The sequence below is a fragment of the Pelophylax lessonae genome (genome assembly GCF_965119305.1).
Source record: "Pelophylax lessonae genome assembly, chromosome: 1".
In the NCBI taxonomy this organism is placed as follows: Eukaryota; Metazoa; Chordata; class Amphibia; order Anura; family Ranidae; genus Pelophylax; species Pelophylax lessonae.
Window position 1 is genome coordinate 487,678,524 of NC_138768.1, and position 10,000 is coordinate 487,688,523.

Below are 10,000 nucleotides of genomic sequence, written 5' to 3' on the forward strand. Positions count from 1 at the left end.
AATTGACGCTCTTTTTTTGTTTATAGCGCATGATCAAAAAATCGCACAGGTGATCTTTTAGAGCCTTGAAAAGCCGGTTTTAGACAAGATTTTAGATTTTTGGGCTCCAATGGCCTGAAAATTTTTTTGTTAAAATGACTCTATTTTGGTCTCCAAGTGTCTAAAAAAGCCTTTTTTTTTTCAAAATAACTGAATTTGGTCACCAAAGGTCTGAAAAATACTTTAGTCAAAATGACTATATTTTTTTCTTTGAGAGCCTTAAAAAGCTGGTTCTAGGCACGATTTTAGACATTTGGGCTTAAATGGCCTGAAAGATTTTTTTGGTCAAAATGACTCTATTTTGGTCTCCAAGTGTCTAAAAAGCCTTTTTTAGTCAAAATAACTGCATTTGGTCACCAAAGGTCTGAAAAAAAACTTAGTCAAAATGACTGCATTTTTGTCTTTTAGAGCCTTAAAAAGCCGGTTTTAGACCAGATTTGTCTAAAACCGGCCATTTGGGCTCCAATGGCCTGAAAATTTTTTTGGTCAAAATGACTCTATTTTGGTCTCCAAGTGTCTAAAAGGCCTTTTTTTGTCAAAATAACTGAATTTGGTCACCAAAGGTCTGAAAAATACTTTAGTCAAAATGACTGTATTTTTGTCTTTTAGATCCTTAAAAAGCCGGATTTAGACAAGATTTGTCTAAAACCGGCCATTTGGGCTCCAATGGCCTGAAAAGAAATTTTCGGTCAAAATTACTCTGTTTTGGTCTCCAAGTGTCTAAAAATCGTTTTTTAGTCAAAATAACTGCATTTGGTCACCAAAGGTCAGAAAAAAAATTTCGTCAAAATGACTATATTTTTGTCTTTTAGAGCCTTAAAAAGCCTGTTTTAGACAAGATTTTAGACATTTGGCTTAAATGGTCTGAAAAAAATGTTTTGGTCAAAAATACTCTATTTTGGTCTCCAAGTGTCTAAAAACCATTTGTTAGTCAAAATAACGGCATTTGGTCACCAAAGGTCTGAAAAAAATTTAGTCAAAATGACTGTATTTTTTGTCTTTTAGAGCCTTAAAAAGCCGGTTTTAGACAAGAGTTGTCTAAAACCGGCCATTTGGGCTCCAATGGCATGAAAAATTTTTTTGGGTCAAAATGACTCAATTTTGGTCTCCAAGTGTCTAAAAAGCCTTTTTAGTCAAAATAACTGCATTTCGTCACCAAAGGTCTAAAAAAAAATTAGTCAAAGTGTCTTTATTTTTGTCTTTTAGAGCCTTAACCACTTGCCGACTGCCGCACGACTATTTACATCGGCAGTAAGCCCCTCACAGGCAAAGTGATGTTGATCTACGTTGCTAGCTTGTGAGGGTCTAGGGAGCGAGCGCGCGCCCCTGGAGGCACGCTCCCGCGTGGTCACGGATCCCCCGCACGTGTGACCGGCGGACCCGATGTTCGCCGGTCACTCGGCGATTGTCACTGCAGAGGGAGAAAGTCAGGTGACTGATGTAAACAAGCCGCCTGTCATTCTCCCCTGTGTAGAAACAGTGATCATACGGTTCTACTATGTAGGACCGTTGATCACTGTTCCTACAGCTCAAGCCACAGCCAATCACAGTTAGAATCATGCCCCGAGGGACACACACAGCCCCTCCCTCTCAAAAAAAGTTAACCCCCTTCACTGCCAGTGTAATTTTACAGTAACAGTGCATATGTATAGCACTGACTACTGTAGAAATGTCACTGGTAACCCCAAAAGTGTCAAAAATGTCAGTCAAGGGTCCGATCTGTCTGCCGCAATTTTGCAGTACCGCAAAAAAAATTGCAGATCGCCGCCATTACGCGTTGGAAAAAAAAACTACAAAAATGACAAAAATCTTTCCCTTTGTTAGTAAACGCGATAACTTTTGCGCAAACCAATCAAAATACGCTTTTTTTTACCAAACATATGTAGCATAAAACAAATTTGGCGAAAATGTTAAAAAAATTTTGATTTTCACATTTTTTGGGGGAATTTCATACAAAAAAAGTGAAAAATATTGCTATTTTTGCAAAATTGACGCTCTTTTTTTGTTTATAGCGCATGATCAAAAAATCGCACAGGTGATCAAATACCACCAAAAGAAAGCTCTGTTTGTGGGAAAAAAAGGAAGTCAAATTTGTTTAGGTACAGCGTCGCACGACCGCGCAATTGTCCGTTAAAGTCAACGCAGTGCCAAATTGCAAAATAGGCCCTGGTCAGGAAGGGGGTCAAATCTTCCGGGGGTTAAGTGGTTAAATAGCCGGTTTTAGACACGATTTGTCTAAAACCGGCCATTTGAGTTTCAATGGCCTGAAAAAAATGTTTGGTCAAAATGACTCTATTTTGGTCTCCAAGTGTCCTTTTTTAGTCAAAATAACTGCATTTGGTAACCAAAGGTCTGAAAAAAAATGTAGTCAAAATTACTATATTTTTGTCTTTTAGAGCCTTAAAAAGCCAGTTTTAGACAAGATTTTAGACATTTGGCTCAAATGGCCTGAAAAAAATGTTTTGGTCAAAATGAATCTATTTTTGTCTCCAAGTGTCTAAAAAGCCTTTTTAGTCAAAATAACTGCATTTGGTCACCAAAGATCTGAAAAAAAATTTAGTCAAATTGACTGTATTTTTGTCTTTTAGTGCCTTGAAAAGCCGGTTTTAGACAAGATTTTAGATTTTTGGGCTACAATGGCCTGAAAAATTTTTTTGTTACAATGACTCTATTTTGGTCTCCAAGTGTCTAAAAAAGTCTTTTTTAGTATAAATAAATGCATTTGGTCAGCAAAGGTCTGAAAAAATTAGTCAAAATTAATGTATTTTTGTCTTTTAGTGTCTTAAAAAGCTGGTTTTAGACCAGATTTGTCTAAAACCGGCCATTTGGGCTCCAATGGCCTGAAAAAAACTTTTTGGTCAAAATGACTCTATTTTGGTCTCCAAGTGTCTAAAAAGCCTTTTTTAGTCAAAATAACTGCATTTGGTCACCAAAGGTCTGAAAAATACTATAGTCAAAATGACTATATTTTTGTCTTTTAAAGCCTTAAAAAGCCGGTTTTAGACAAGATTTTAGACATTTGGCTCCAATGGCCTGAAAAAAATGTTTTGCTCAGAAATACTCTATTGTGGTCTCCAAGTGGCTAAAACCTTTTGTTAGTCAAAATAACGGCATTTGGTCACCAAAGGTCTGAAAAAAATAATTTGTCAAAATTACTGTATTTTTTGTCTTTTACAGCCTTAAAAAGCCGGTTTTAGACAAGATTTGTTTAAAACTGGCCATTTGGGCTCGATTGGCCTGAAAAAAATGTTTTGGTCAAAATGACTCTATTTTGGTCTCCAAGTGTATAAAAACCTTTCGTTAGTCAAAATAACGGCATTTCGTCACCAAAGGTCTAAAAAAATTTAGTCAAAGTGACTTTATTTTTGTCTTTTAGAGCCTTAACCACTATATACGTCGGCAGTAAGCCCCTCACAGGCAAAGTGATGTTGATCTACGTTGCTAGCCTGTTAGGGTCTAGGCAGCGAGCGCGCGCCCCGGAGGCGAGCTCCCGCGTGGTCATGGATCCCCCGCACGTGTCCCCTGATGTCCGCCGGTCACTCGGCGATCCGACAGAGGGAGAAAGTCAGGCGACTGATGTAAACAAGCCCCCTGTCATTCTCCCCTGTGTAGAAACAGTGATCATACGGTTCTACTATGTAGGACCGTTGATCACTGTTCCTACAGCTCAAGCCACAGCCAATCACAGTTAGAATCACGCCCCTAGGGACACACACAGCCCCTCCCTCTCAAAAAAAGTTAACCCCTTCACTGCCAGTGTAATTTTACAGTAACAGTGCATATGTATAGCACTGATTACTTTAGAAATGTCACTGGTAACCCCGAAAGTGTCAAAAATGTCAGTCAAGGGTCCGATCTGTCTGCCGCAATTTTGCAGTACCGCAAAAAAAATCGCAGATCGCCGCCATTACACGTTGAAAAAAAACCAACAAAAATTACAAAAATCTTTCCCTTTGTTAGTAAACGCGATAACTTTTGCGCACACTAATCAAAATACGCTTTTTGCGATTTTTTTTACCAAACAGGTAGCATAAACAAATTGGCCGAAAATGTTAAAAAACTTTGATTTTTACATTTTTTTGGTGAATTTCATATAAAAAAATGTGAAAAATATTGCTATTTTTGCAAAATTGACCCTCTTTTTTTGTTTATAGCGCATGATCAAAAAATCAGACAGGTGATCTTTTAGAGCCTTGAAAAGCCGGTTTTAGACAAGATTTTAGATTTTTGGGCTCCAATGGCCTGAAATTTTTTTTTGTTAAAATGACTCTATTTTGGTCTCCAAGTGTCGAAAAAAGCCTTTTTTAGTATAAATAAATGCATTTGGTCACCAAAGGTCTAAAAAAAAGCTAGTCAAAATTAATGTATTTTAGTCTTTTAGTGTCTTAAAAAGCCGGTTTTAGACCAGATTTGTCTCCAATGGCCTGAAAAAAAATTTTTGGTCAAAATGACTCTATTTTGGTCTCCAAGTGTCTAAAAAGCCTTTTTTTTCAAAATAACTGAATTTGGTCACCAAAGGTCTAAAAATACTTTAGTCAAAATGACTGTATTTTTGTCTTTTAGAACCTTAAAAAGCCGGTTTTAGACAAGATTTTAGACATTTGGCTCCAATGGCCTGAAAAAAATGTTTTGGTCAAAAATACTCTATTTTGGTCTCCAAGTGTCTAAAAACCTTTTGTTAGTCAAAATAACGGCATTTGGTCACCAAAGGTCTGAAAAAAAAATAGTCAAAATTACTGTATTTTTTGTCTTTTACAGCCCTAAAAAGCCGGTTTTAGACAAGATTTGTTTAAAACCGGCAATTTGGGCTCCAATGGCCTGAAAAAATGTTTTGGTCAAAGTGACTCTATTTTGGTCTCCAAGTGTCTAAAGACCTTTTGTTAGTCAAAATAACGGCATTTGGTCACCAAAGGTCTGAAACAAAATTTAGTCAAAATGACTGTATTTTTGTCTTTTAGAGCCTTAAAAAGCCGGTTTAAGACAAGATTTGTCTAAAACCGGCCATTTGGGCTCCAATGGCCTGAAAATTATTTTTTAGTTAAAATGACTTTATTTCGGTCTCCAAGTGTATAAAAAGCCCTTTTAAGTCAAAATAACTGCATTTGGTCACCAAAGGTCTGAAAAAAATTAAGTCCAAATGACTATTTTTTTCTTTTAGAGCCTTAAAAAGCAGGTTTTAGACAAGATTTTAGACATTTGGCTCCAATAGCCTGAAAAATTTTTTGGGGTCAAAATGACTCGATTTTGGTCTTCAAGTGTCTAAAAAGCCTTCCTTTTTTAGTCAAAATAACTGCATTTGGTCACCAAAGGTATGAAAAACAAATTTAGTCAAATTGACTGTATTTTTGTCTTTTAGAGCCTTAAAACGCGGGTTTTAGGCACGATTTTTGACATTTGGGCTCAAATGGCCTGAAAGCTTTTTTTGGTCAAAATGACTCTATTTTGGTCTCCAAGTGTCTAAAAAGCCTTTTTTAGTCAAAATAATTGCATTTGGTCACCAAAGGTCTGATAAAAAAAAATAGTCAAAATGACTGTATTTTTGTCTTTTAGAGCCTTAAAAAGCCGGTTTTTGGCCTCTTGCACACAATACTCCTGTTTGAGCACCTACTTTTTTCCAGACCTTTTTTCTTGTATGTATTTGCGAGTATTTGAGAGTATTCGCGAGTATTGAGGCTTAAATTACTGACCAAAAATGCAGATTTTTCTATTTTGTTCTTACTGAAAAATACACAGTGCTTGTTTACGCGCCTGTGTGCATAGGCACATTACAATTAATGGGCTATATTTTAGCTCAAAAAGCTGTACTGAGCAATTTTTAAGCCGCAAGATGCCCAAACAGGAGTATCGTGTGCAAGAGGCCTTAGACAAGATTTGTCTATAACTGGCCATTTGGGCTCCAATTGCCTGAAAAAAAATTTGGTCAAAATGACTCTATTTTGGTCTCCAAGTGTCTAAAAAGCCTTTTTAGGCCTCTTGCACACGATACTCCTGTTTGGGCATCTTGCGGATTAAAAATGCTCAGTACAGCTTTTTGAGCTAAAATATAGCCCATTAATTGTAATGTGCCTATGCACACAGGCGCGTAAACAAGCGCTGTCTATTCTTCAGTAAGAACAAAATAGAAAAATCTGCATTTTTGGTCAGTAATTTAAGCCTCAATACTCGCAAATACACTCGAATACACGCGAATACTCTCAAATACTCGCAAATACACACAAGAAAAAAGGTCTGGAAAAAAGTAGATGCTCAAACAGGAGTATTGTGTGCAAGAGGCCAAAAGGAGATGCTCAAACAGGAGTATCGTGTGCAAGAGGCCTTAATCAAAATAACTGCATTTGGTAATCAAAGGTCTGAAAAAAAATTTAGTCAAAATGACTATATTTTTGTCTTTTAGAGCCTTAAAATGCCGGTTTTAGACAAGATTTTAGACATTTGGCTCCAATGGCCTGAAAAAAATGTTTTGGTCAAAATGACTCTATTTTAGTCTCCAAGTGTCTAAAAAGCCTTTTTAGTCGCAATAAATGCATTTGGTCACCAAAGATCTGAAAACAATTTAGTCAAATTGACTGTATTTTTGTCTTTTAGAGCCTTAAAAAGCTGGTTTAAGACAAGATTTGTCTAAAACCGGCCATTTGGGCTCCAATGGCCTGAAAATTATTTTTTAGTTAAAATGACTCGATTTTGGTCTCCAAGTGTCTAAAAAGCCTTCCTTTTTTAGTCAAAATAACTGCATTTGGTCACCAAAGGTATGAAAAACAAATTTAGTCAAATTGACTGTATTTTTGTCTTTTAGAGCCTTAAAACGCGGGTTTTAGGCACGATTTTAGACATTTGGGCTCAAATGGCCTGAAAGATTTTTTTGGTCAAAATTACTCTATTTTGGTCTCCAAGTGTCTAAAAAGCCTTTTTTAGTCAAAATATCTGCATTTGGTCACCAAAGGTCTGATAAAAAAATTAGTCAAAATGACTGCATTTTTGTCTTTTAGAGCCTTAAAAAGCCGGTTTTAGACAAGATTTGTCTATAACTGGCCATTTGGGCTCCAATTGCCTGAAAAAAAATTCGGTCAAAATGACTCTGTTTTGGTCTCCAAGTGTCTAAAAAGCCTTTTTTAGTCACAATAAATGCATTTGGTCACCAAAGATCTGAAAAAAACTAGTCAAAATTAATGTATTTTTGTCTTTTAGTGTCTTAACCGCCTTAGCGGTATCCCCGAGCGTGACTCGGGGTAGGAATTTTCTGCTATTAGCGGTATCCCATAGTCACACTCGGGGTCAATGGGCAGAGCGTGCAGACAGCGCAGCGGAGCTTCTCTTACCTTATCCTGGCGATCCAGCGATGAGCTCTCATTGCTGTGACCGCCAGCCGAGATCTCCGCCGCTCGTCTGTCGGTATGATGACTTTCTAGTTCCGTTCCCTGCAGCAGCAATGCTGCATGGGAGCGAAACTAGGGAGGGAAATTCAAAAAAAAAAAAAAAACGTTGCACAAAACACATAACACATTTTATATTATATATATGCATATATATATATATGCATATATATATCTATATCTATATCTATATATATATATATATACCTATATACACACACACATATATATATATATATATATATATATATATATAAAATTATATTATTGATTCGATTATAATTCATGCGTTATATATATATATATATATATATATATATATATATATACACACACACATATATATATATATATATCTATATACACACATATATATATAATATATAACGCATGAATTATAATCTAATCAATAATATAATTTTATTATATATATTATATATTAAATAATAAAATAATATTATTGATTCGATTATAATTCACTTGTTTGTGTTTCAAATTTATCACATCTGGGATGTCTACTAGAGTCTTGTTTTGGTTAGGTTTAAGTCAGTAATTACTAAGAATTGTAGGCCTATAATACATAACGCCAAATTTCCATGAAAAGAATTGTACCGCTTTTGGAACAGAATTCCTGACAGAATCATACCGCCAGGGAGGTTAAAAAGCCGGTTTTAGACCAGATTTGTCTAAAACTGGCCATTTGGGCTCCAATGGCCTGAAAAAACTTTTTTGGTCAAAATGACTCTATTTTGGTCTCCAAGTGTCTAAAAAGCCTTTTTTTGTCAAAATAACTGAATTTGGTCACCAAAGGTCTGAAAAATACTTTAGTCAAAATGACTGTATTTTTGTCTTTTAGAGCCTTAAAAAGGCGGTTTTAGACAAGATTTGTCTAAAACCGGCCATTTGGGCTCCAATGGCCTGAAATGAAATTTTCGGTCAAAATTACTCTGTTTTGGTCTCCAAGTGTCTAAAAATCGTTTTTTAGTCAAAATAACTGCATTTGGTCACCAAAGGTCAGAAAAAAATTTCGTCAAAATGACTATATTTTTGTCTTTTAGAGCCTTAAAAAGCCGGTTTTAGACAAGATTTTAGACATTTGGCTCCAATGGCCTGAAAAAAATGTTTTGGTCAAAAATACTCTATTTTGGTCTCCAAGTGTCTAAAAACCTCTTGTTAGTCAAAATAACGGCATTTGGTCACCAAAGGTCTGAAAAAAATTTTAGTCAAAATGACTGTATTTTTTGTCTTTTAGAGCCTTAAAAAGCCGGTTTTAGACAAGAGTTGTCTAAAACCGGCCATTTGGGCTCCAATGGCATGAAAATTTTTTTTGGGTCAAAATGACTCAATTTTGGTCTCCAAGTGTCTAAAAAGCCTTTTTAGTCAAAATAACTGCATTTCGTCACCAAAGGTCTAAAAAAATTAGTCAAAGTGTCTTTATTTTTGTCTTTTAGAGCCTTAACCACTTGCCGACTGCCGCACGACTATTTACGTCGGCAGTAAGCCCCTCACAGGCAAAGTGATGTTGATCTACGTTGCTAGCTTGTGAGGGTCTAGGGAGCGAGCGCGCGCCCCTGGAGGCGCGCTCCCGCGTGGTCACGGATCCCCCGCACGTGTGACCGGCGGACCCGATGTTCGCCGGTCACTCGGCGATTGTCACTGCAGAGGGAGAAAGTCAGGTGACTGATGTAAACAAGCCGCCTGTCATTCTCCCCTGTGTAGAAACAGTGATCATACGGTTCTACTATGTAGGACCGTTGATCACTGTTCCTACAGCTCAAGCCACAGCCAATCACAGTTAGAATCATGCCCCGAGGGACACACACAGCCCCTCCCTCTCAAAAAAAGTTAACCCCTTCACTGCCAGTGTAATTTTACAGTAACAGTGCATATGTATAGCACTGATTACTGTAGAAATGTCACTGGTAACCCCAAAAGTGTCAAAAATGTCAGTCAAGGGTCCGATCTGTCTGCCGCAATTTTGCAGTACCGCAAAAAAAATCGCAGATCGCCGCCATTACACGTTGAAAAAAAACCAACAAAAATTACAAAAATCTTTCCCTTTGTTAGTAAACGCGATAACTTTTGCGCACACCAATCAAAATACGCTTTTTGCGATTTTTTTACCAAACATGTAGCATAAACAAATTGGCCGAAAATGTTAAAAAACTTTGATTTTTACATTTTTTTGGTGAATTTCATATAAAAAAATGTGAAAAATATTGCTATTTTTGCAAAATTGACCCTCTTTTTTTGTTTATAGCGCATGATCAAAAAATCGGACAGGTGATCTTTTAGAGCCTTGAAAAGCCGGTTTTAGACAAGATTTTAGATTTTTGGGCTCCAATGGCCTGAAATTTTTTTTGTTAAAATGACTATTTTGGTCTCCAAGTGTCGAAAAAAGCCTTTTTTAGTATAAATAAATGCATTTGGTCACCAAAGGTCTAAAAAAAAGCTAGTCAAAATTAATGTATTTTAGTCTTTTAGTGTCTTAAAAAGCTGGTTTTAGACCAGATTTGTCTCCAATGGCCTGAAAAAATTTTTTTGGTCAAAATGACTCTATTTTGGTCTCCAAGTGTCTAAAAAGCCTTTTT